The sequence below is a fragment of the Alosa sapidissima genome, chromosome 4 (assembly GCF_018492685.1).
Source record: "Alosa sapidissima isolate fAloSap1 chromosome 4, fAloSap1.pri, whole genome shotgun sequence".
NCBI lineage: Eukaryota > Metazoa > Chordata > Actinopteri > Clupeiformes > Clupeidae > Alosa > Alosa sapidissima.
The window spans coordinates 28,543,164-28,571,102 of record NC_055960.1 but is presented as its reverse complement, the minus strand read 5'-3'; the positions used below and the strand labels follow the sequence as shown (position 1 = coordinate 28,571,102).

The window sequence follows — 27,939 nt, the reverse complement described above, 5'->3', positions numbered from 1 at the left end:
TACACATGATGCCCATTAGGGCTTATCCATTCAATATATTATCCAATTCAATATATTATATCACCCCTTACAGTTGTTTCATGGAGAAAGCTAGGCTATATAGGATATATATATTCCATGCCATTCTGTCTGAAAGGACACTGAATGCCATACCATTGAGCTTTTAAGCTGTCTTAAGTGCACATGTGAGGCACATTTGAGAAGGCTACTGCTGTTACAGTAAAACTTTGGGTAATGCAAAATCCATGTTAATGATCATAATATGGGGAAATCACTCATAATTATATGCATATACTGAAATATACAATTCCTGATCCTCAGTGTCATACTGATTTTATACAATTCCTCTCACCTTCCTTGTTTTCAGTCATGCCTGGTGTTTAATAATTATAATAGTTATAAAGCATTTTATGGGACATTGTTATTTTGATAGTTAATGTTTTCACTTTGTCCATGCAATTGAAAATTATTAGAAAAGACTAGTAAAATGTGAACAGAGAACCATATATAACTTGCAAGACCACCCTGCATTGTTTAGCCTGTATCAATTACAAGGAATCCTTTTCCAGAAATATCTGTCCTTTAAGACAGATTCATAGCTGCATTGTAAAGATACTTGGGCAAGTCCTTGGCCTCTCTGGAGATTGTCCAGTGATCCCACCCTGACAGATGTGTCTCACTGAGAGCCTGCATCCACAGTCTAAGGGCCGGGAGCCTATTATTATCCTGGCCAAGGCCAGACAAGCCCCTTTGAACAGATGTATACTGGCCAGTCCCAACAAATGTCATTTGAGCAGATTATACTGTTTATGGGTATGACTGGAATATGCCAATGTACTGTACCAAAATAAATGTAACTGCAAGGGAGACATGGACAACACACAACTTCCTCAGTCTAAATTTCTAAGCAGACTATTTATTTCATCTCTCAGATTCGCACCTTCATGCCCTCTTTATTTCTTCAGGTTAATTATGTTATCTAATAAATATCTTACCGTTACACATTTACATTTGATCACATTTGATTACATTTGATTTGTGCGCTCCCAGGGCATTAATCAAAAGGAAGGTGTGAATAAAACCTTAAAGTCTTGTGGGGTAAAGACAAGAAGTGGACAAGAAAGGCATTGCTGGATTATATGCTCCAACAGCTGGGGTGTTGTAAAAGGTCCTTTAATGATTGAGTGTGTGTGAGTGTGTGTGAGCGTGTGTGTGATTGGGTGTGAAGGGTTGGAGTGGGTGTAAATAAGTCAGTCTGTGTGTCTGTCTGTATGTGTGTTTGGAAACACACACACACACACACACAGGGGGTATTTTCTTTTCCCTGAACCCTTCACCTTTGACCCCTATCTTGTGTGAATTATTTGACCGTAGATGGAGAATGAGAAACAATAGCTTGTAACTCAACTGGAAATTGTAAACATTCCTAAGATGGCCGATGTGAAGGATGGAAGTGTGTGTCCTGCCATCATGTAGGTTTAAGGTTGCAGCTGCCTCTGCCACCCAGCACTTACTAATTGGTCTTGGCCCCATGACCCTTGCATTGTGTTGGTTGTGTATTGTTTTTTGTTTACTTTTTGTCATTGTTGTCTGTGTTGACTCATCATTATCGGCAGTGTTATTGTCAGTAACAGTAGCAGTGGTAGAGGTACAGTACATATTGTAGAGGAGGTAGGAGGACTATAAATTCATTATTCACCATGAGTGGCAAAAAGTGTTCTGTTCTCTCTTGCATTTAATATTAGTATTGAGTATTAGCTTCTTTATACTTGAATACATGAATATAGAATTAATTGAAAAAGAAACTTTAACTAAATATAAAACAATCCAGATATTGACTAAGTTGACTTGATTAAGTGTTCATGTTAAAAGGAACACACACTTTTGGGGAAATTAACTGATTTGCCATCTACCCCAGGGTTAGACTAGAGGACTGTGTGTGCGCAATAACCTTGTCTGACACTGAGGGTGAACACAAATAAAAGGAAGATATAGGCAAACTGGTGTAACTCACGCTGGGTTCATGGTGCATTGCATGCACAGAGTAAAGGAGTGCTTTAAGTCAATTCTAAATTTCCAAATGTCAAATGCACCGATACAATAGTCACTTTATTGTGGCAAAGTATACTCGACATAGACTCAAAAGGACATAAAAAGATGGACAAAGACTGTAAAAATAAGGCTGAAAGGTTAGGTGGATCAATTCCATTCAATTCTGGCAAAGTTTTAGGCATTTGTAATTGTCTAAAAATACAGCAGCACAACTGTATCACTGGCAAAGCATATGGGAGTCATCTAGCCCCCCTAACCTAATAGGATCTTAGGTTAACTACTAATGAGGCCTAGTCCTGCTAAATGCTTCTGAAAAGGCACAGGCACCATCGTTCTTATTTTTGTCCAAATATAATGTGGTCACCTTAAGGAAAATGCTAACATGCTACATGACTAACATGTTCTAAGATCTCTGGATCTACAGGGACACTGAGAAGTGATGAGGCTAATACAATTAGCTATCTGTCACAATCACTTCCAGCTAATTACCATTTATCTGGCCAGCCATCGGGTCCCTTCGCCTTGAATACCATCATTCCAACCCCACCCCCGCCAAATTCACAACTGACTTTTGTCTCTAACATAGCACATACACCTGCTACGTCTGACAGCTGATTACATTATCAAATGTGGCTATAAAGAAAAAGCTGTTGACAGGGAGGTTTAACGTGCCAAAACTAAGCTCTAATGATGACAGCTAGTTAACATCTATGTTTTGGTTAGAATCAATGCTACACAGTAGCCTAAATTTAGTTGAAATTAACTACAAATTAAAAAGGCACAGGAGAAAAGGATACATGTAGAAGTATGTCTCCATAAAATCTGAATATATCTTATAATATCTTATAAAAACAATACAGTAAGCAATACAGTATCTAACACTGATAAGTAGTATTGATAGAAAGCTGACAATTGTATCTCAATCATTTGTAATATTACTGTACATTGAGACATTACTGTCTCAATTTAAAATTAGCCAAAGCCAAAGAAGATCTTCAGAAGAATGACTTTGAAAACCAAGTGGACACGGGATAATACACTTAGATGTTACCTTGAATTACTATTAGTTTCCATACAAATATAGACAAAAATCATACATGCTCAGAAAACAGGTAGCTGGAGCAGTCATTTTACTAAATAGATATTGCTAGCATTTTACTCATAGAATAGTGGAGTTCAGTGCATTGCAGGGGGTAGATTGAATTACCCCTGTCATACCGTACATTAAACAATTACACAGAAATAGAGTAAATCAAAGGAGTGTAAGTATGATCACACACATCTGATGGAATGTGAAGATAGAACTGGGACATTGGACTGACGTGATGCACTTGAAGTGAGAGGTTCGTTTTTGTCGCCTTCCTGCCCCAGCGGCCTAAAATCTTTAATTTTAACGAAATAAACCAGCTATTTGTATTTGTTTTACTACCAACCATGTCTGGAACTAAAGGGAACACGAATCAGTGTGAAACTAAAAGAAAAACGTGTCCTGATAAGAAAATACAGTTGGCTGATCCTAGCCCTGTTGATGGCGACTGTGAGGAGGATAGCGTGGCTAGCACAATAGCTCAAAATGTTATCGAGAAGATTAGCGCCTTGATGGAACAGAAATCCGCGGAGTTACAGTCTTCCCTGCACGGTATGAATAGCCGCATTGAGGAAAATACTAATAGGATAACAGATCGCAGATAGCACATTCATTTTGGCCTAAAACTGGCTTGGCATTTTGGCAGTTTTGGAGGGATGTACGGCCCATATATGGCCCAAATTAGGCAAGCCAGAATCAAAACAAAAGGAGGCCAAAACTCAGCCAAAACCAATTGTGGCATTCCAAAATATGGCCATAACCATTCCAAAGAGAGCCCAAAATCTCAAAAATCCAGCCAAAAAGTAGCCAAAACTGACCCAAAGTTGAAATTCATTGAAACTCCACTTGAAAATCTTTAAATTTATTTAATTTTGCAATATGTCTACATTAGTTTTATACATTAATTGCTATGTCATAGTGCACTAGGCTCATATTGTTACATTTGCCTATATGTCAATAGATATTTTTGCAACAAAAAAAAACACGAAGATTAATTGCATTTCATTGTGATTTGTATTTATTAAGTCATATCAGCATACTTTTTACTGTAAACGGGTCGACTGTTGGCAGAGCAAACTGAATTTCTTCTCACAGCATCTGAAATTGACATACATGACATACACACAAAGACAAAAGAAACACAATTACTAAATCTACTCTTTAAATAGCCTAGGAAATTGTTTGGTGAAGTTTAATTCAGATGTGGTCATTGAGTGTAGGGTAAAAATGAGGCTCTAGGCCTATAGAAGGAGAGCAGATAGCTAGAAACATTCAGAAGTCCAGAACAAAAGTCCTGTTGGCAAATTTGAGGAAAAGTCGGTAAAGGGGCTATTTTACACAATTTGAGGGTGCTGGATTCAAATATTTTGTTTACCAAACTCAATTTTGAGTTTTAAGCTTGCTAATTAGCATAATTCACATACTTTTTGGTTTTCCCATCAGATATCATAGGAATTGCAAAAAATAAGGCATTAATATACTCTATGTATCAGATATGTTGTAGGACAGGACAGGAATGACCCCAATGACCCTAAAGTAGCAAATGAAAATAAGCTAAAATTAAAATATAAATTTAAATAATAACTAAAATTCAGTATGACGTTTAGAAGCAAAATAGATTCCTTGATGATAAATTGATAGAATAGTAGGTGACTGCTCATTTTTCTGTAGAAAGTACTTTGTCACTAATTATATGAACAGTTGTCAGTCTTTACAGAGGATTTACACTGTATTTTTCTTTTACTGTAAAGGCATGCCTAGTTAAAAACATGCCTATGTGCGTGCCTAGTTAAAACATCTCTCTGGTGCTCTTTCCTATCATTCAAATTCCAGCCATGCAAAAAAATGGTAGTGTGCCTGTTTGAGGGTTGCTGAAGAGTGCTATGGAGATTGCATTATTTGCAAAAAATTTAGACAAGATATCCTTTATAGTGCAACAAAAAGAAACATTCTCCAGTGCATCATTACTGCATATGATGCTGAAAGGGAAGTGGACCTAGGACAAATCCTCAGCTGTGAACTGATTAATGTCCCTGTACTGTAGCTATTGCAGATAGCGATGGTTATTTGTGAAGTGGAAATAAGTCTATCCTCACTCAAGTGCTGTCTAGCAATGTGGAATGTCCAGTAGTGATCACTGCAAAAACTGCTCATTCAAAATGCTGTCACGTCAGAGCGGCCAAAGCGTCCAAAGCTTCTCTGGACTTTTTTGACAAGCGTCCTTGACAGGGCGACCAGAGCTTCTTTGGAAGTCGGCGGCGGTGTGTACATACAGTTAGAGAACATCTCCTCTCATAGCACCACTTACAACAAGTCTTGCTGATGCTACCACTTAACTTAACTGTTACCATGTTGTTAGTCGCTTTGGTTAAAAATGCGTCAGCCAAATGTAATGTAATAAAGGTGTAGGCCTATCTGAATAAGACCCAAAGAGTGGTTGAAACGTACTTATTAAATTACACTTAAATTACACTATTTAAAGGTAATTTATTGCCAAGACATCACACAATATAAATGAGCTTTAACAAACAATAAAGGACTTAATCACACACAATTATGTAGGAAGTTTAGAAGTTTAAAACCCATAATTGACCAAAAGTGCACCAAATTTAACACAAATGACTCAATACACTTGGAGGAGGCCTGCGTCCTTTCTTTTAGGGTTTGGATATTTTAGGATTTGGATATCATTTCAGTATCGAGTATCAAGATATTTATAGCAGGTATTGTATCGAGGTCATAATTTTGGTATCGTGATAACACTATGCCAGAGCCACTCTGTTTTCTAGAGTGATGTTGCTTAATGGCATATTAGAAGAGCACATTATTAAGCTCTAGGATGCAAGCACACATACCAAATCCAGTGTTACTAGAAGTAAAATGTTTTTTACTTGTCGGTTGTTGCTGACGGTAGATGCAGTTCTGCATTAGGCTTATTCCTGCTATCTACGTTCATACTGTATGTACTGTAGGATATATTCTGAGTTGAAGGTTATCTGTGCAATTTGTTATTGTGATAAAATGCATGAAACACCACGAGTGACTCACTATGTTATCAATAAAAAATATGGTTGTGTTTTGATTAGAATTTCCGAGTTTATTACATGTTAACTGTAATCATGTTCCCATTAAATACGTTAATAAACTATAGTATGGCTTCTTTAATGCTCAAACATGTATTTAGAGAACACTTTTATTTGGTTTTAGTGATTACTTTTGAAATCAACCCAATTTAGGGAAAAATAAGCAATAATAATCGCTATTTTATGTTAAAATGCTGATTATGTGGCTTAGAACTCAGAATTGAGCTTGGTAAACAAAATATTCTGAATCAGCATCCTCAAATTAGGTAAGAAGGGTGGTTTACCAACTTTTCCTCAAATTTGCCGTCAGAAGTTCTCTTCTGTGAAGCTGCTCTCCCTCTACTATGTAGTGATTGAAACTTACCCATTACAATTGCCTTAAGGTGCAGCTCCACTGAATGCCTTATGCACTGAAAACAGAAGAGAAAAAAGGGAAATAATTGAATGTGTTCATTGATATGTCTGTCTGTGTAAAAAAAAAAAAGTTTGCCACCTGCAGAGCATTTAGGTTAACGTGTTAACTAGCTACTTAGCTAGCTATATTAGGGCAAAATGAGGCTTAATTTCCATGATTATAACTTACCTATTTATACCGCTTGCTGCAGATTTCTAGCATCTGAAATTGACAACATACCAGTACACACAAAGATAGAATAAACACAATTACTAAATCTACTCTTTAAATAGCTTAGGAAATTGTTTAGTGAAGTTTAATTCAGATGCGGGACATTGAGTGTAGAGTAAAAATGAGGCTCTAGGCCTACAGTGATTGAAACTTACCCATTACAATTGCCTTAAGGTGCAGCTCCACTGAATGCCTTATGCACTGAAAACAGAAGAGAAAAAAGGGAAATAATGGAATGTGTTCATTGACATAAGTCTGTCTGTGTTTTAAAAAAGTTTGCCACCTGCAGAGCATTCAGGTTAACATGTTAACTAGCTACTTAGCTAGCTATATTAGGGCAAAATAAGGCTTTATTGCCATGACAAAAACTTAGCCATTTATACTGCTTGCTGCAGCTCCACTGAATGTCTTATGCACTGAAAACAGAACAGAAAAAAGGGAAATAATTGGATGTGCAATATTGGATGTGTTAGGTGATTTAAGTTTGCCTGTGTTTCACAAGTTTGCCTTTAGATTAACAAGCTAACGTTAAATATCTACTTAGCCAGTAGGCTACGTTACACCTAGCAGCTACTGTAATAAAAAGACGTGTCGTCGATAAATAACGTTTGCATAGTGGGCTGTTACAAAGCTATTCACCAAAACGAAGCTATAGTCATATCTGTTATAAAGCTATTTAGAAACACGACTATATTTGTATACAATTCAGACGTGTATTTGAAGACAGGAAAATGTTCTTACCGTCTGTGATAGTGCTAGAGTTAGTGAAGTACTACTACTAGACGTCTCTTCTAGAGAAAATTCCCGGTCTTTGATCAGTCTTCTGGCAAACCACAAGGACGTCAAAACGCACCTGCATACGTCAGTAAACCGTCCCGCCCATTCATCTGGTTAACCAGACATTTGCTATAACTAGTTATCTACCGCTGGCGCCTTTTTATTTATCTATTATGGTAAACCACAATCTTGCCACAGTTCAGCCGAAAGCATTTACTTTGCCGTTTCTATGCCAAAACAAACCCAAAAATACCAAACGTATGCCAGACTTCAGCCAAAATGTGTGCTATCTGGGATGCAGAGTCTCGCATCTCAGAGTGCGACGACCGTACAAGTTCTCTGGAGAGTAAAGTTGCCGGGCTTGAGCAACAAGTTAGGTCCCTAACCGATCGATCTGAAGACTTAGAAAACCGTAGTCGATGGGACAACTTATGCATCATCGGCCTACGGGAAGGTGCAGAGGGGACACAGGGAGTAAAACATTTTGAATCATGGCTGCCTGACATACTTGGCTTGGACACTAAGCATGGCCGTATAAAGATTGATAGAGCTCACAGAGCCCTAGGACCACGGAAGGAAAACTACGTCAGACCCGTTATAGTGAAATTGCACAACTACGTTGATAAGCAGAAGATCCTAGCAGCAGTGAGGGAAAGGGACGAAATCTCCTATCAGGGAGACAGTTTACATAGGGAGGGAAAGTGAAAACCAGCACCCCAAGTGGTTGCGTTCCTATCGAAGAGCAGCTCAAATGTTAAGTCCCATAGACCTATTTTTTTTAAAAAAATATTGTGAAGCCAAATCAGCGATGTCATCCACCAAAAATATTTTTCAGTGTCTATACAGTAATAATATTCTAACTGTGAAAATGTCAGACCCTATTTTGCCTTATTTAAGAAAATCGAAATTGCTCCTTTTGTTTCATAAACGAACTACAAAAGAAGTCACGTGACTTTACCCTTCAACGTTACTCACTGTAGCATGGTTTGTTTATTAGCCTGGTTAGCATTGACACTTAACACTTACAGCTAGCTCTTCATGTGAGTAGAAGCACAACACCAGTTATCACCACGCAGTTTACATCACGTTCCGTTATTACACAAATATGTTAAGCCAGTTAAGCAAAGTGCGTATTGATCAGTTAGAGATTAAGCGCCCAAACATGTGACGTCACATGCAGCTGTAGTTCCTTATCACCGTGTTACGACAAAAACTCAAAACAATTCAACTGATCCTAAAAATAAGGTATGACCACTTAAGCAATAGAGGTTACCCCAGTGCCTAACATGTGGAAGGCGTTAAATTAAGATCCCAATGTGCACGAGATATATTTTTTCTAAAAAAAAAATCCCATCCACTCCGCTAAACTCTAGGAACGCAACCACTAGGTGGCGATAAGATTACTTTCCCTCCCTATTCGCCAGGACTTTTTTTTTTTTTTTTTTTTTTGTGGGCTAAGCAATTTATTTTACTCAACAATGGGAAATTAGACATTCATTTAATTATAGACCTCTCCAGAATAAGTCCCGCCTCCGCAACCCCCGCATCCATCCAACCTCCCGGCGCCGACCGTCCATGGGAAACAACATGGCGCCACGAAACACCACACCGGTAAAACATCTGCAGGTAGAAGCAGAAAAAGCCGGTGGGCAGACCGGCCCACACACCTCCGCCATCCAGTCTCCACTGGACCCCCCGACCGTCGGCGCCTCCCAAGTAGCCTACTATAGACTATACTACCTAAACGGCACCGAAAATCAAAAAATCCAGTGGAAACCAGACGGCAGAAGCGTGCAGGCCAATCCGCCCAGCAGCCCCCTCCACCCCGTCACCCACAGAGCCTGACAGGCACGATCTTTCAAACGCCATGTCACCTCCCACAGACACCCGACGACCGAAGGCCGGACGGACACGGAAGTCAGGAGGCGGGACCCACTCTGGAGAGGTTTTTTTTATTTTTATTTTTTTATTTCAAAATAGTATAAAACAAAGTGGTAAAAATGGTATAAAATACAATTAATTAAATGTGTACAGTAAAGTAACAATGCATGAACATAAACACATAGCCTATTACAAACATTACCAGGGGGTACAGCATACAATAGACAATACTTATAAATCATATAGTTATAAGAAATATGTTAAATAATATACATAGATCGAGGGTTTTGAGGGCTTTGCCGTTTTTAGAGAATAAGATGGTCTTGATGTATTGCCTGGATTCTCGTTCAAATGCTATAAAGGACGGTTTGGAACTAGAAAATTTCATTTTGTGAATATGTGCTTTGGCTAGTATTAAAAGTAGATTGATAATATAGAATTGGTTGGATTTGGATGTCGGGTATGAAGAGAAGCCAAACAGTACATCTTTAAGAGATAGAGAGGAGAAAGAGAAATCAGAGAGAATATGTTGAGAAATGAAAGCACTGAGGTCTTGCCAAAAGGTACAAGAGTGGGGACAGGACCAGAGTAAATGTTCAAGATTCTCAGGAGCCTGTTGACAGAAAGAGCAGTCTGTAGTAATGTCCTTCTTGAATCTTTGCATAAAAGTCTTACATGGGTAAATTCGATGGATTATTTTAAAAGACACTTCTTTAATTTTATTCGTAATCAAATATTTAGAAGATAAACACCATACTTTCTGCCATTCTAGGTCAGAAAATAGGTTATTCCAGTATGAAAGCGCTGTTGGGATAGAGACCTTGTCTTTTTGAAAAAGAGTGTGTATTCTACGGTTGTTATTTCTTTTATTAGTAGAGAAACAGATTTGGCCAATCTCAGTAACATTGGGATTTAAAGGTAATAAAGGGGAGTTATGTGAAGAGTTTTTTAAAGAAGAGAGACAGCACCAGAAGGGATAGCATCAAAGACTATAGTGTACTCCCTAGGAAGAATAGGGATGTTGTTCCTGTGTAGAAGTTCAGTGTAGGACATTAAATCTCCACTGGAGTTGAGCAGCTGAGTAACTAGATAAATACCATGACCAAACCAGTTTTCTAAAAATAATGTTTTGTGTTTATATAGCAAGTCTCTATTATTCCAGATATAATATCTGTGTGGTGAAAAGTTGTGTTTATATATCATGTTCCAGGAGAGAAGCATCTGTTTATGAAAATTAGAAAGACTTAAGGGAATTTTTTAAATATTATAATTACACAATAAAAGACACTCAAGGCCACCAAGTTTAGAGAATAAGTAGTTAGGAATGAAGTTCCATATAGAATTAGGGTTCATGATAAATTGCTTAATCCAATTTATCTTGAAGGTATCATTTAAAGTAGAGAAATCAAGAAAGTGAAGGCCACCGTGTGTATAGGAGTTCAATAAAACTGATTTTTTTAAGTAGTGAATTCTATTTTTCCATGTAAAATTGTAAAGAAGTTTGTCAATGGACATAGATGTTTATTTGTTTACGTCAAGAGATAGGGCTGCATATGTCAGACGGGATAAGCCTTCTGCTTTGGACAACAAAATTGTCCCTTTAATGGAGAGGTCTCTCTGAAGCCACTGATTAAATCTTTTCTGTGTTTTTTCTATGATAGGATTAAAGTTCAGAGAGCATCTGGTGTCTTGTTTACTGTTGATAGTTAGACCAAGGTAAGTGACAGTTTCTTTAACAGGGATGTTACAAATGGATGGACTAGTATACGTTTTAAGGGGGAGCAGTTCGCATTTATTTGTATTTAAGTATAGCCCAGAGGCCTGAGAGAATAATTTAATTGTATTTATAGCTGTTGGAACCTGTGAGGCATCCTTTAAGAACAGGGTAGTATCATCCGCCAGCTGACTAATGATGATTTCCTTCCCAGCAATTGAGATACCTTGTATAGGGGCTAATTTTAATGAAATCGGAGAGTAGCTGAGCACAGATCAGGAACAAGTAGGGGGAGAGTGGACAACCCTGTCTGACACCACGATTCACCTCAAACCTAGGAGAGGTCCCAGAATATAATTTAATAGAGCAGTTTGCATTTGTATACATAGTCTTAATAGACTCACAGAAATAAGGACCGAAGCCAAATTTATCTAGGGCCTGAAAAATGAATTTGTGCTCGACTGTGTCAAAGGCCTTACAGAAATCTAGAAATAGAATATAAGCCTCGTTGTTGCAAAGGTCATGGTAGTCTATAAGGTCCAGTACAAGCCTGATGTTGTTAGAAATGTGTCTATGTCTTAAGAAACCAGATTGGGTTTCATCAATTATCTGATCCAGAGTTAACTTTATTCTTTTAGCAAAAATCTGAGCTAGAATTTTGTAGTCATTATTGAGCAGACAAATTGGCCTCCAATTATCAATGAGTAGTAAATCTTTCTTAGGTTTTGGAATTAGTGTTAATTACAGCTATTTACAGTTATTCTAACTATTACTCTTGAATTTCCCCTTGGGGATCAATAAAGTATCTATCTATCTATCTATCTATCTATCTATCTAACTAGCTAATTCTAGCACTTACCACCTTACTTGACTGTAGAAAAACAGCACTCACTGATGCACTTTTCCCTATTGTACTCTACCTTTTTGAATGGTTTTAAATTGTTATAGAATTGTTGAGAGAATTGTTTTAAAAGCGTTAAACTGTTTACCAGGTTGTAAGTCGCTTTGGCTAAAAATGCGTCAGCCAAATGTAATGTAATGTAGATATCCAGCATGATGTTTTTTCCCCATTGAGATCTGATGTGTTTTATTTTTTAAAATGTATTTTTTTGAGCAGTGTATAGTAAGAGTTACGGTTTGCTCAGAAAGAGAAGAAGGTAGAATAAGAATTTATTGATGATGTAGGTAGCTTCAATTAACCAAAATATAGAATAATTGGCTTATTTTCTTACACATAGTGGCCATATTGGAATCTTACCATTATACTTGATGCCTCGTATATTATTGAGGTTGTCATGTGATAAAATGACTGTTCAAACTTAGAAAATTGTTTTTGAATGATATTTCTATCATGAATAACAATTGAGATGGTCTATATTTTCACATTTGGTATCCGCCATATTGGATTTCAAAATGGCCAACATCAAGTTTGTTTGGAAATCATGTCAATACCTTCCTTGGCCCTAAAAATTGAGTGTTAGAACTTAAAATACTTTTTTATCTTGTTTAATTTTGAAGTTGCATTAACAATTCTATTAAGAATGGTAGCCATATTTGAATTCAAGATGGTGGCCACTAGGGGGCGCTATGTGTTGGGGTCCATTTCAATTTTTGATCACTAGGGGTAGTAGTATAACTGTGCCAAGTTTCATGCTTTCTGTAAAAACTGAACGATTCCGGTGCTTAGCCACTGTACTAAGATTACTACTATTAAGTGAAGATACACACATCCCAAAACATTTTCATTGTTACAGGCTATCATAATTGCTGTGTCATGCACTCTTAAAACGATTGTGTTGTCCCTATCTGGACACAGTGATGTGTTAAAAACAACGCAAGTTGTGTTGTTTTCAACGCAAGTTATGTTATTTTCAACACATATTGTGTAACAAATAAAAAAATAAACAACACAAGCGGTGTTGTCCCTATCTGGACACAGAGACGTGTAAAAAACAACGCAAGTTGTGTTGTTTTCAAGTGTAGTGTCTTTCTGAGTGCGTGCGTGTGTAGCCTAGGCCTACTGTACGTGTGTGTACCTGCCTGTATGCGCACAGAAATGTGATAGGTTTGCTTGTTGTACTGCGTCAAGATTGACAACAATTTCGACCAATCATGACTGACTTAAGATCTTAAAAAGTTGAGTGCGTTCTGAGGCCGACCACTCGTTGATTTGTTGTGGATAACTTATTCAATTTTTCTCCTCTCCGCGTCGACGACAATCGAATAGCGCAATGTAAAATGCAGATGGCTTCTTTGCTACTGATGCATGTTGCAGAGAAACGCTCAAATGCATGTCAATCGAAAGCGGATTCATCCAACACTCAACTTTTTAAGATCTGAAGTCAGTCATGATTGGTCGAAATTGTTGTCAATCTTGACGCAGTACAACAAGCAAACCTATCACATTTCTGTGCGCATACAGGCAGGTACACACACGTACAGTAGGCCTAGGCTACACACGCACGCACTCAGAAAGACACTAGAATGACACAGCAATTATGATAGCCTGTAACAATGAAAATGTTTTGGGATGTGTGTATCTTCACTTAATAGTATCTGGGGAGATTGTAGGCTAAAAGTGTGTAAATGCTCAACATACGAAATAATTACAGGACTCATTTTATTCAGTCAGACTTAAAACATGCATAATAATAGTAGCCTATAGAGTTTTGTGCACAACCTCGTCCTTGCTGGTGAGGTGGTCACCAGTGGGTGTGTGTGTGTGTGTGTTTTAATAGCCTTTGTTTTCAAATAATGTTATGAGTAAAACGTTGAATTATGATAGCCTGTAACAATGAAAATGTTTTGGGATGTGTGTATCTTCACTTAATAGTATCTGGGGAGATTGTAGGCTAAAAGTGTGTAAATGCTCAACATACGAAATAATTACAGGACTCATTTTATTCAGTCAGACTTAAAACATGCATAATAATAGTAGCCTATAGAGTTTTGTGCACAACCTCGTCCTTGCTGGTGAGGTGGTCACCAGTGGGTGTGTGTGTGTGTGTGTTTTAATAGCCTTTGTTTTCAAATAATGTTATGAGTAGACTCGGTGTCCAACTTACAGTGTTATTTTAGCTTGCCATAAAGTTATAGTTTGCAGGTGTTATAGCAGTTATTATTATCATGTAATATTAGTGAAACATTGCTTTCCCGAAATGGATGATAAATGTGCGCATATATCCTCTGGTATGTCGTGTGCCTCAGCATATCGTAGCCTATAAATAATCATGGTGGGCCGCCATGGCCAAAAATGCCCGGGCCATTTTTTGGTCCCAGTCCAGCCCTGATGAAACGTCCCTCTTCATTCTGCTAACATTTACAGTAGCTATTCTGACCTCTTCCTCAATTTGTCCCTGCTGGGTAACGTCTCCTCCTCCGTAACGTCTCTGTCCACCTCCTCCGAATCCTCCGGTACTTCTCCTTCCTCTGTCACTACACTGCACATCAAACGTAACGTCTCTCTCCTCCTCCTCCGAATCCACCTGTACTTCGCCTTCCTCTGTGTTAATACACTACACATCAAAGCTGTGTTCCACTCCTTCAGCCTGTGCACTCGATGTCGACGGCCCTTCAGCTGCTGTAACGGTCGACCTTGGGGTGAACATTTCTGTGATTTTGACACATTTTGCTGCGTCCACTTGTAGGCTTTTTAGCCTTTTGTCTCGCAGCTTCTGTGCGCCCCCCTTGCGCTTTTGTGGTTTATTAGGCCTACTATCCATTTTCACAATTTCACAAACGGAAACTCACTTCTCTCCGCGGTCAGACAGCTCAAATGGCAAATGATAACCCTGGGAGGGGAGGGGGAGGGCTGAGAGATGTCATAGGACTAGCACAATGTCCGTCAAGAAAATCAACCAATGGGCCGCGTTTCGTGTCTCAAATACCGTCGCGGTGAATATTTTTATTATTATTATTATTATTATTAAATCATGACAGCCCCGGCCCAAAAATGTGCGTCGGCCCACCGGGCATTGCCCAGTACGCCCGATGGCCAGTCCATGCCTGCATTCACTCATTCAATCAGCGCTAGCCTATAGGAATTCAGTGGGCTCTTTAAATATGTTCCACCTAACACTGCTTTTGCTTCTCAGTACGCCGACTTTGACGTCCCCTCCACCTCCCCTCCAGCCACCTCTGTCAGCAGTCAACGTCCATCGGGCATGGTCTGCCTACCACATCATCTTCCTTCAGCCACCGCCACCAGTTGGTCCCCGTCTCGTCGTGGGGGGGTAGGCTCCCCGCCCCTGCCTTCATCCATCGGCAGGAGACGAGATCCGCTCATCGCTGGACGGATCCGAGACGGCCTACGCCAAAGACTGTTACCTATTCAGGACTCTATCATGCTTGTATCCAAGCCGTTCCTTTACTAATTAAATTGTCAACTGATTCTATTCTGTCATACTGAGTCTTTCTGGTAGAACTTAATGTTACCCTTAACCTCATTGGTGCACAGATAACTCAAACGTAGGCCTAGTTCAAACGTGTTTGTGCCGTTTATTGATGTAGGCCTATGCTAAAAGATTTAATCTTTTTAAAGGTGTTTTCTGTACTGGTGCACCACCTCCATTAGTTAACATGCAATCAAAACGAACATTTTCCCCCCTTGGGGGCGTTTCAGCCACGGTAACTGGGGGCGGTAACCACGATTATGACTATGCCGACTGTATGTATACGATTCCAAATGCGTTACCCTGCCACCCTGATAGAGAAAAGAGTGTCCAACATTGAGGGTGGACAGTGAGCAACATGTAAAACTCATGAGGACAACATAACTAGTGTCAAGCTTTAGAAACTACCTCCGACTACAGGAGGTGCAGCATAGCACTCTGCGGGCATACAGTATCTCCAGACCAGAGATTGGCTACTGCTACAAAATCCATCACTAGATGTCCTTGAGTGTGGGTAGAAACAAGGAGAACATGATTATGCACCAGTCACACCAGATCCCATTGCACCAGACTACCTTCTGAAGTTGCAATTGTGCAGGCGTCTGTGACACTCTCAGGTGCTGCTGTAAAAAGCAAGGAGTCAAGTGTATTTCTGCTTGTTGGAACTGTCATGGTAACTCTTGCCAGAACATCAACCAGCCAGAAGATAACAGGAGTGAGGAAGTGCAGGGGAGTTGAGGGATGAGGTTTGTTAAATTTTAAACTGATTAAGAAAGTTTTGTTTTGTAATTGTTCAATAAAACCACTTGTTATGGATTTTTTATGGACTTGGAGTCATTTTTACTCAAAACTAATGGTTGGGATAGATTCAGCACCCCTAAAAACCCCTAGTTAGACATCTCAAAAGCTAATATTGGTCAACAAAATGTTTTCATTATTTTCGCCCAGTCCCTCTGGGTACCCGAAACTTGATGGGCTCTCCAGGTGTTTCCCCAAGGATTTGGCCGTGGATAAATTGGGAAGTGTTACTAGACACCTAACACATAGTAAAAAAAAGCTATTGGTAATTTTTTTTGCAGATTGGCGAAAAAAAAGTCTAACTTTCCCTAACTATAAGAAACAATTGGAACCTTGAGGGCCAGCTCAAACTCTCATACAGCGCCTCCTGGGCCAAACAGTTAGGCGCAGCCCGCTCTGCTCTAAATCAGCTGTTAACGCACAAAGCAGAGACACAGACATTCTTTGCAAAACACAGGCTATTTGAATCAGGTAAACCTGGCCGGCTACTTGCTCGGCTTGCACGTGGTAAAACGGAGCCAAATTTGATCCCATCTCTAACGGATAAATATGGGACTAGACATTTTAAATCTGCTGATATAAATAAAGTCATGAGGTTATTTTATGAGGAACTTTATAGTTCAGACTGTACATCTTTGGAAGTCAGATCAAAATTTTTGGATGGAATAGAACTGCCATCTTTATCTGATGAACAAAAAGCTGAATTAAATAGGCCAATTAGCAAAGAAGAAGTTCTGGAAACTATCTGTGACCTTCAGGGAGGTAAAGCTCCTGGCCCTGATGGCTTTGGTCCTGACTTTTATAAGACTTTTAGTAAGGTGTTAGTTGACCCCTTGGATTCTTTTGACAAAGACTGTCTTCCCCCTACTTTAAACCTTGCTCATATATCTGTTATCCTGAAAAAGGGCAAACCAGCTGACCAATGTGGATCCTATAGGCCTATTAGTTTAATTTCAGTTGATAGTAAAATACTTTCCAAGCTTCTGGCTAGACGTTTGGAGGACTTACTCCCAACGCTTATTAACCCTGATAAAACAGGTTTTATTCATGGATGATATTCTCTCAGTAATTTAAGGAGGTTACTAAATATTGTTCAGCTTACAACTCAGAAAAAACAGAAGGCTTTGGCCATCTACCTTGACGCTGAAAAGGCCTTTGACAGAGTCGAATGGACCTACTTATTTGATATACTGCAGAGGTTTGGTTTGGGTGATGTCTTTCTTAAATGCACCAGAACAATATATCACTCACCTAAAGCTGTGGTCATAACCAATGGCCTACAGTCTTTCAATGGCCTTTCTCAGTGGCTAGAGGTGTTCGCCAAGGATGCCCACTTAGCACACTACTTTTCGCTTTGGCTTTAGAACCACTAGTAGAACGTATACGTTTACATACTGATGTGAGAGGTATAAGGCTAGGTAGAAAGGAAACATAAAATCGCCCTGTATGCCGATGACATTCTTTTGTTTGTAGTATCCCCTGAACTGTCCATCCCAGCTATTATGAATACATTAGATGAGTTCAGCACTATATCTGGTTATAAAATTAATTTTGATAAGTCAGACGCCATGCCACTTGGGCCTTTAAATATTACTGATGTCTTGGACGATTTTCCCTTTAGGTGGTCAGTATCTGGTTTTACATACTTGGGAGTTAAGATTTCCCCAGATTTGAGGGAGTTGTGGAAACTTAATTTTGCCCCAATTTGTGCTGCAGTCAGGAGAGATCTTGAGCGTTGGCATAATCTACCACTGTCGCTGTTTGGTCGAATCAGCCTCATTAAGATGAATGCCCTGCCCCGACTATTATATCCCTTGCAAATGCTACCTATATCTAACAAAGAAGGTCAATAAAGACCTAGAAAGGGCAATCTCAAAGTTTATTTGGCAGGGCAAGAGGCCTAGACAGAGATTTAAGCTGTTACAAGTACCTACTGATATGGGAGGCCTGTCTGTACCTAGGGTTGCAAAGGGGCGGAAAATGTCCGGTAAATTTCCGGAAACTTCCTGGAAACTTTCCATGGGAAGTTAAGCTAGGGAATTTTGGAAATATTCCAAATTGGAAACTTTAATGGAATTAAAGGAAATTATGGGAATTAATGGGAATTTACAGGAATTAACTGGGAATTTTTGGTAATTCCTACTTTTTCATATACAAACATTAACATTTTGTTTCATAATAACCAATATGATTTGTTTGTTCATATTTACGCTTAGCTTAGCATACAAAGCTAGCTACCATGCTAGCGGGAATCCCATTCTCTGCCTATGGTTTACTAGCGTGCTAAGCTAGCAACACTGAAACCACTGAACTGCCCAAGATACACCACGCCACTCAACAACAAAATCCAATTGGTTGGAACATTAACTATCTTGACTATCAGTTTGTTCAATTAGAATCCCAGAAAATGGTAAAACAAGTTAAAAAAAAATGACACAACATACCACCCCAACCAAACCTAATAGATTATGTAAGTTATATATACATGTAAATTGTCAAGCTTAATCAGACTAATCCGATTAATCGTCCCATTACAGTTTAATTACAGTGCAAAATGACATTCACCAATTTGGATGAGGACAAAAGTGACAAAACTGGGCAACTCTGTTCGCAAACTTCTCCCAGTTTCACACCAGTTATTCCCACATGAGATGACATTTTCACTGGGAATTTATTTTCCCCATGCACATGAACGCACCATAGGTTTCCTTTACGTCTAGTAGCCTATGCTGATTGCTGTGTGCATGGGATTGACGTATATGCAGGGTAGAAATGTGACTGAAATTGCATTAAATCAGGTTGTTTTAACTAGTATTATGCTGCAAGATGGGGTTTTGTCCACTACATTTAAGTTCCCTGTTATAGACTAACTTGCCATATTACAAATTCCCAGTTTATTCCTATTAATTCCCGTTTATTCCCGTTAATTCCCATATATTCCCGTTAATTCCCATGGAAAGTTTCCAACTTTGAAATTTTGCAACCCTATCTGTACCTAATTTGATTTTCTATAATTGGGCCTGCCATGCCCGGCATCTTTGGTTATGACTTCATACATACATTAGGAATGAGACATGTGTTGACTCCTGGGTTTGTTTCCCGAATTGCCCATGGAGCCTGGTTACCTGTGATATAGCCAATATTAAACCTGAGATAAAACTTAATTCTATCATTTACAGTAGTGTCAGAGTGTGGCATGATATAATTAAGTCTTTAGGAAGGAAGAATGTCAAATCCTTACTGTCTCCCATTCATAACCCTGATTTCCCAGCGGGTATTGGGTCACCTGTGTTCTCTGTGTGGTGTGAGAAGGGGGTTCATCTATTCGCAGACCTGTTCAAGGATAATACCCTTATGTCTTTCCAGCAGATAAGAGAATTATATGATGTCCCCAAGACACATTTTTATGGTTATTTAAAAATTAGGCATGTCATAGCTTCCCTGTCAAATTTTTCCACTGCTAGACTACCTCCTACTGATCCAGAAAGATTTCTCTTGGAACGCAGAAAAATAGAGCACTTTGTGTCAGCCTTTTATTCTGCTGTTAATGCATCTGGTGAGTATGAGCTGCCTAATATTGCCCTTAAATGGGAAAGAGACTTGGGTACTGAATACATAGAAGATGACTGGAAAGTGGCTATAGAATTAATTAGATCTGTATCCACATGCAACAGATTTAGAGAGACTCAATACAAATTACTTCATAGGCTCCATATCACCCCTGTTTGCATTAAGTGTCATACACAAAGGGCGACCTATTATCACTGTTTCTGGGAATGCAAGCTCATCTCCAGATTCTGGACTTGTGTTGCTAGAATACTCAGTGAGACACTTGAGGTCGAGATCAAAAAAGATCCATGTGTTTTACTTGTAGGTCTCCCCTCTAGACAATTTCAACTCTCAGCATCAAAATATACGCTTCTTGAAAAGCTCCTTTTAATTGCCCGAAAGTGCATTTTGCACAATTGGATTAAAGAGTCACCAACTATTACTCAGTGCTACAAAGAGATTTTTAACTTTCTTCCACATGAGCGTTTACAGGCTATTATTAAAGGAAGGGATGAGCGTTTCTTAAAAATCTGGTCCCCCTTTCTGGACCATTTGCCACAAGAATTGGGGCACCTCCTTAGAAGAGGTGAACTTATTGCCTTTCTAAGTATAAAGCCCACTTCTTAGGGTTGACATCATAACCACATAATCTAGGCTGATGGTGTAGCCTGATTTTACTTTATTTTATTTATTTTAATTTATCTATTACTCATTTTTCCTTTTTTACTGTTATTCATTTTATTTACTCTATGTTCTTTTTTTTTACTGTTATTATACTGAATATTATTATAACCACTATCATTATCATTACCATTGTGTCATTATTAACACCTATGTTGTATAGCTGTCTATAGTGGGAGGGGGGTGGGTGGTGTGTATGTCGTGTTGTGTGATGTGTTATGTTTTTAAAAATGAATAAATAAATAAAGTCCTCCCAATCATCCACAAAATATTCCAGGGGATACATATCCCCCTTAATAGCTCTGTTATAACATGAATAAAAATACAAGCAGTATGCTAACCACTTCAAAGACCATGTCCAAAGGAACTCACTGTACAAGAGCTGACCCTATAACCTGCGAGCCCTCTTGCCCACAGATGTAGATCATAGTCCATAATTATAGAGGAAACCCTGCAGACAGAAAATGTCAGGGATTCATTATCAGTTGAGCTCACAATGACAATGACAATATGGCCCTATCTCATTATCTGTTGCAAATGACATGTCACAGCAGGCTACCCTCTCAATGACTTCAGAAATAGGAGTCGGTCATACATTTCTACCTTTTGAGAGTCACTAATGTTATTGTAGCACAAATGGATTAGCAAGATGAACACCAATGTCACGGATTGACATAGGCCTATATGACGTACCGGTATATAATCTATCTGTATTGTGAGTCACACTGCGAGAATTCAAACTTTCGTTTAAAACCATACGGCACTTTTAAGAAGTAGGCCTATTGTCACTTTTGGGTCAAATGGCCTTTTGAATGGGAGGGGTAGGGGCACTACTATTATCACATCGCTATTTTTAAAACACTAAGGTCTCGAGACAACGTGTTGAGAAGGCCTCGAGATAACATGAAACTTTGCTCTAAGTTATCACCAGGGTCTTTCTCTGAACTTGAGCATTGAGAACATTGTTTGTGTACACAGAGTTTACTAAAAAAGCAAGGTTTTGAACAACTCACTTCTTGACTGGCAAGATGGCGGCGAGCAGAAAAGCAAACTGCTAAAGTGAGTTGTTCAAAACCTTTTCTTTTGAGTACATAATCGTCCCTTGCAAAAAAAATAACATGGTCCTCTATGTGCCCCAGCCACATATACCCGTCAAGTGGCCTCTCATGTGTCTGTGATATACTTTCACCTCATCACAAGGTGGCAGCAACACCTAAGAGTGAGAAGTTGGTAAGTGACTCGCCAGTTGAGACCCTATGGTGGAGACACACTTGCTAAGACTAGAGAAGCATGGTGTGAGCAACAAGGTCACAGACACTCCCCCGAGTTCAAGTAGCTATGATAGACCAAGGCCTACATCGCTGTCATTTTAGACAGAGGTGCCGTCTAAGATTACTAAACATATACAAGGAGTGGAGAATGTTGAGAAGTCACAGCTGAAGACAATAAGACATCCAACAAGCAAAGGAGTTGATAATCTTTTTCACACAAGGTAGTGATAATATGACCTTATCGTCAGAGTCTACGAGAAGTAATACTATACCGCATTGCTAGATATAGAGAACTTGGGTGAGAACATTTATCAGTGGTCAGTCATATTAACAGTTGCTTCAGTAATTTACAGAAGGATTCTCAAGACATTTCAATGTCCACTCCCAAGCAGTGATCAGATAGTAGTAGCCTATTGTGTATGGTAGTTGTACTGTGCATGCATTCCTGGTTCAGTTTCCCCATTTGCCCTAAAGTCTATGTACCATGTGTCTAGCCATTTGCAGCCACTTAAGGTGAACACTAATGTTTGATGCGCAAAATCTCACAGCAGTAAATATTCACTGACTTACACTGACTGTAGATGAGCTAAAGCTGTGGTCCCCAAACTTTGCATGTCACCCCCTAAGACAAATGAGAGAAAAAATGCCCTTTTTTCCCATCCTGGGGGTCATACAGCCTCAGATGTTGTATAGTTTTTCTTTAACATTTTGTCTACATTTTCTACTTAATATAATCAGTCAAAATAACATATTTTGACATTATACACTTTTTTATTTGATTTGATAAGAGTGCTTGGGCTAAGCACACTGAAAGAGAGCTGCGTCCTTCAGATTAGACATTAAACCGAGGTCCCATTACAAGCACCAATTAAAGATCCCATGGTGCTTATCACAGAGTAGGCCTTGGGGGTTCCCCGGGTGTCTTGGCTAAATTCCCAACCTGCCTCTCATTCTGGCCTCCTAGCCATCACCCAGTGTAATTGGCTCATTGACTCATTCCCTCACTCTCCACCTCAAGCTGGTGTGTGATAAGCCCTCCCAGGTGGGGGCTAGACATTGATGGTGGATAGTTAGGTTCCCCTTTCACTGTAAAGTGCCTTAGGTGCCTTGATAAAGCATACTATAAATACAAGTTGTTGTTGTTGTTGTTGTTGTTGTTTATTATTCTATCATTTGGATTGGTTCTTGTTTGGTGTATGTATGATGTAATAGTAATTAGGCTAGTTATCCCTTCTAACATTCCTAAATGGTAGGCCCTTCCCCGGCCTTATTATATGCATCAACATAGGTCAAGTACAGGCTATTATGCTGAAAGAACACTGCAATGTTTCATTTGTTGGTTGAAGTTGGTTGTTAAGGCCTCTGATTCTGCTCCTCTCACCCTCAGCATGTACAGGCGTTGCCATAACAAATACAGCGTATGTTTGTCTGTCTGGACAGCCAGACATTTGAGAGTTATAAATCAGAGCCCTGGCTATGTTATACATTACAGCTATGCTATACATTATCTGAGTCTGCCATCTACTGGTCATTTTAATGAACGGTTTTCTTTTACATAAATTATCCTGACAATAGAGTGGGTCTTCCTTACTAAATTTGCTTTTTAAAACTTGACTTTTTCATCAGGCCAGTATTCAGTAAAAGGTCATACATTAATTCTGATGATGACAGTATTTTTTATTAAAACCTCACAAAAAAAAGGAATGAATGAATCAATGAATGAATGAATCAATCAATCAATCAATCAATCACCCAATTAAAATGTATTTTGCTGATGCAACATGTTTTTTGGAGAGGTGTTTTGCTTACTCTTGAGTCAAGGTTTATTCTTGGTCTCCCTCTGCATTTTGGTCTATCAGGTAACCTGAGAGAGAAAATATTAAATATAACTTAATTCACACCATTTACAAGATAACTCCAATACAGTGACAAGTATTGCTCTCCAGCTCTTCAGAAGCAAGCCCCTGTGACACCAATATGAGACATATAAGTGAACACTGACCAGTATTGTGTGGAAATATGATATTGGAAACCATCTTCCCAACAAAAACCCACAACTTAATAAGTTACAGTAAGCATGTGCAAATAGACATAGGCAAGGCAGTTTTATTTAACACATTTAATACGTAAGGTAACTCAATGTACTTTACATCATACAAACACAATGAATAGCATATATTAAATAAAAGCATTAGGGACAAATAGAAATGAAAAATAAAAATGGTGAAAAGGAAAATATAAAAAGAAATTGAACATACATACTACTTGTATTCTGCACAATGACAATAAAGTTAAATCTAATATAATGTAATAAATATAGGTTGAATGAATGAATGAATGAATGAATGAATGAATGAACGAATAGCTGTCTTGACAATATACATGTGATGAAAAATATATTTTTTTTCCTGCTAAAGAAGAGACAAAAGGCTTCAGTTGGTTGGACTAGTCAGGGTTTTGTTTTCATATCAGTGCTACAAGTGTTTTTATATCCCCAGGTAACAAACTTGTCACATTGGTGTTGACAGTAATTCATAAACAACTCACTTGTAAAGGGGTTGGCAAACATTCCTGACATATATTGTTCAGACACAGTCGTATATTTAAGTGAACATTGCTGTAAACCAAGTGTTTTCTATTAGTAAATCTGATGTACACTGAATGGGTCACAATTACAAAAACGCTGGGCAGTATGGACACCAATCAAATGCTGCAATGTGTTCTAGCAGTATGAAGGACACCTTCTTTAGCTGTATTGGATATAATGTTTTGCTTGATTGCTAAATATCCTTACCATAAATGTGAGCTATAAGCTACGGGTTGCAATCATTGCACACATTGTGCTATTGAATCAAAGATTATACATAGGCAGAGCAAAATATTTCATCAGGAGCCACTTCTGGGAATCCAGATCACACGAGGGGAGGTCAAAATCCCCCTTTATGCAGAGCAGAGGCAGCGACTGTTCCATTCAAGTCTATGGCCATAGCTCAGAAATTCTCCACATATGCTAAGATCTTGGTTCTATAGAGTTAGGAATGTGAATTTTGGGCACGTTTTTATGATCCTCATACCTTTCTAACCATTTCAGACAGGACTCGATCCCCATTTCAAGCCCATAGACATGAACTACAACGAACTGTCTTTGCTCCGCCTATGAATAATCTTTCACTGATGGTAGTAATCTAAACAGCAGCACTACACGTAAAACACAAAATATAAAGACTGTCAGGTTAAAGTTAAAATTAGTTGAATAATAAAAGAAAATGTGTTTTTTCTTACCTCCTCATAGTTGGTAAATGCCCAGATAAGTGTGCAGACCATCAGCATCATGAATTTGTTGTGCGTCATCACAATCGCCATTTTGGCTTTGGTCTAGCTGCAGGAACCAACAAAAGGTACATCAAAACAACTATGCAATTGGAAAGAGCACACAAAAAAGATGTTTGTAAAGCTGCTTAGTCCCCATTTTCCAAGACAGAGATAACACACTGAACAGGTGCACACAGTCCTACAGTTGCTCACATACGTGATGCAAGCACAAGCTCCACTTCTGTTGCTCTCAGCATCACTACTGAAGGGGTGAGAATATGAGAGAACATGACCTGATTTTTGTGCAGTTGATTATATATATACTGTATTATATAACACTGGGGTGAGAAATGAAGTCCAGTTATGCAAGTGTCTCAAATGGCTTGAGCTTGGCTTTGCTACGAGAGAAGAAAATCACATTAAACAAAGACAATGGGAAACCCTTAAGCCGATACCATCACACCGATGTGACAGGAATGTTGGAAATGGAAAGTTCTAAAGAATATCTATGTTCATTGAATTCAACATGGAATTTTAGAACTTTCCATTGTTGGCAGAACAGAATCTTCTGTTAGAATGTTCAAAACTCCCATGCTGAAGGGATTAAATCAGTGTTTCTCAAACTTTCAGACCAAGGACCACTTACTGTAACCAATAAAAAAAAAACTCACAGACCACCTAGCTCAAACAAAAAACCTTGCTTATTGTCTTTGCATCTTGCTTATTGTGGCAGAGGATTCATATGATTTAAACTGGCGTAGCTTACATAGGCAGTGTTGCAGAACTGTTTGGATTTACATACAAGCTGGTTCAATATTGCAAACAACTCATCTGTATTATATTTTACCACGCGGACCACTTGGGATATATGCGGACCACCAGTGGTCCCCGGACCACACTTTGAGAAACACTGGATTAAATCATACAATCATTTAATTATGAGAGTGGACCTCGAGTTAACATCACCTCAGAACACTCAGTTCACATCACACAACTTTCCCAAGAACGTTATTCTTTATCTCTTTCATAAGCACTGTTGACCCTGAATGTATGACCACATGGAAAACAAAAATTGCAATTGGTTGATCACATGAAAGCAAACACACACTATGGCACTTACGTGTTGTGATGGCCTCTGTGCTGCTCTTAACACTATTCAAACAGTAGCAGCTGCTTAAGAAAGCAATGAGCTGATAAGAGTCATGGGTTCCCTACTGAAGCATAAAGCGCCCGGGTAGTGGAGCTACAGTACATTAACACAATAACCCTCTCCAGCTTGTTGACACTGAGATGGCCATGTGACTACAAACAACCAGGCTGCTATATTTGTATTTTTCCAAATAAGAATATTCAGTTGAGGAGGAGAGATCACATATCAAATTTGTATTGAACACACCAACCATTACCGACTACACACCATAATATCGCAGATGTAACTGCTTCAGAATTTTTTAGCCCTCCTCCCTTGTGTGCCAGTGACAGATCACCTTTCCATGGGATAAAGCCGCGGTCTGCGGAATCTTCCCATCTTATTGCATGATCCCTTGTGTGCCACATTCTACATTCTTGGCAAAATGGAGGAAGGAAGGTCAGACTGTAGTCTGGAAGTGTCCTGCTTAATTTTCAACATCCTGTTTCAGATGCATCTATCAAGTGGAAAATGTTAATTTGATTTAATTTCATATTTGATTCAAGTAAAGTATTTATTTGTGTCAGCACTTTCTAAATTGATGCTTGATGCCCACATACTGAGTGACACAGAAAGACCGGTGCTGCGAGTCTCTGTCCATTAGTGTTAAGCCGATGCAAAAATAGAGCCAAACAATAGCAGCTGCCAGAAGAGTCATCTTACAGCCCTCACTGACTGTAAAAGTATTAACTCCCTTGTGTTTTAACTGTTGGAAATCCATTCCAAAAAAGTGTGACAATGCTGAAGACTATAAAGACATTTGAAGATGCCTTATGTAGAATGCTGTAAGGAGCCGGGTTGAGGTCAAAAGACAACTGTGCTCTATTTCTATGTCTGTGAGATATGGAGATAGATGAGCCTGTACTAAGGGCACAAACTACTCAAAGAGGACATCTCTACCAGCTCCATCACTGTAAGGATGGAGGGGAAAGAACACAGCTTTATTCTTTATTCCAGTAAAATGTTAAACGTATGGCCCTTTGCAACAGTAGATGGGTGACATTTCCCAGCTCTCTCACATCTAAATGAGGCATCTCCGTTGTGCCAGAGGGCATAAAAACAGGCATTAGCCCCAAACGAAAAGCAACTGACCTTGGGTCTCCACAAATCAGCAGCTTATTTACAGCTTTTTACCAGCAGCTTGGAGTAAAGCCCCACTGAAATATTCTTGACCATATCATCCACCTTACCTCATGTCTTCAACACTTAAATAGCTTTTTCACTAACTCGCTGGAAACATTTCAAAATGTTACCAAAGTATCATATATATATATGCAAAATATACAGAAGTACAGATTTCTTCAGTTTGACACAACCAACATAAAGATATTTAACAATGCCAAACGTTTATACTGCTATACAGCTACCGACAGCTATACAAACACTAAACTTCACAAACAGTACAATACATCTTTTGCATTTATGTCACTGTACACAACACATTTTGTCCACATATGTATGTATGTATGTGTGTATGTAGGTATGTATGTGTGTATGTATTTATACATTTGGACAACTGTGCTTCTATT

General features: G+C 38.8%; 3 long non-coding RNA genes across 6 annotated transcripts in view; 1 reads left to right on the top strand and 2 right to left on the bottom strand.

Annotated features, from left to right (window-relative positions):
• Nucleotides 1-15,515, top strand: part of LOC121706543 — a 140,622-nt gene extending 125,107 nt beyond the window's left edge. For all 3 annotated transcript variants that reach the window (XR_006031064.1, XR_006031063.1, XR_006031065.1), the window contains one exon: nt 15,314-15,515. This is a non-coding gene — a long non-coding RNA (uncharacterized LOC121706543). The remainder of the gene's footprint in view (nt 1-15,313) is intronic.
• LOC121706542 lies at nt 4,135-8,314 on the bottom strand. Of its 2 annotated transcripts, XR_006031062.1 has the most exons (6): nt 7,589-8,311; nt 7,231-7,263; nt 7,003-7,048; nt 6,806-6,838; nt 6,587-6,632; nt 4,135-4,237 (listed from the first exon to the last, which is right to left on the bottom strand). It is a non-coding gene; the product is annotated as an uncharacterized LOC121706542 (long non-coding RNA). The 2 variants fall into 2 exon arrangements; XR_006031061.1 differs by having other exon boundaries at nt 7,003-7,263; nt 7,589-8,314.
• Nucleotides 9,764-25,397, bottom strand: LOC121706548. The gene is made up of 4 exons (XR_006031070.1): nt 25,192-25,397; nt 23,719-23,773; nt 21,011-21,089; nt 9,764-10,118 (listed from the first exon to the last, which is right to left on the bottom strand). It is a non-coding gene; the product is annotated as an uncharacterized LOC121706548 (long non-coding RNA).
• Between the last annotated feature and the right edge of the window lie 2,542 nt (nt 25,398-27,939).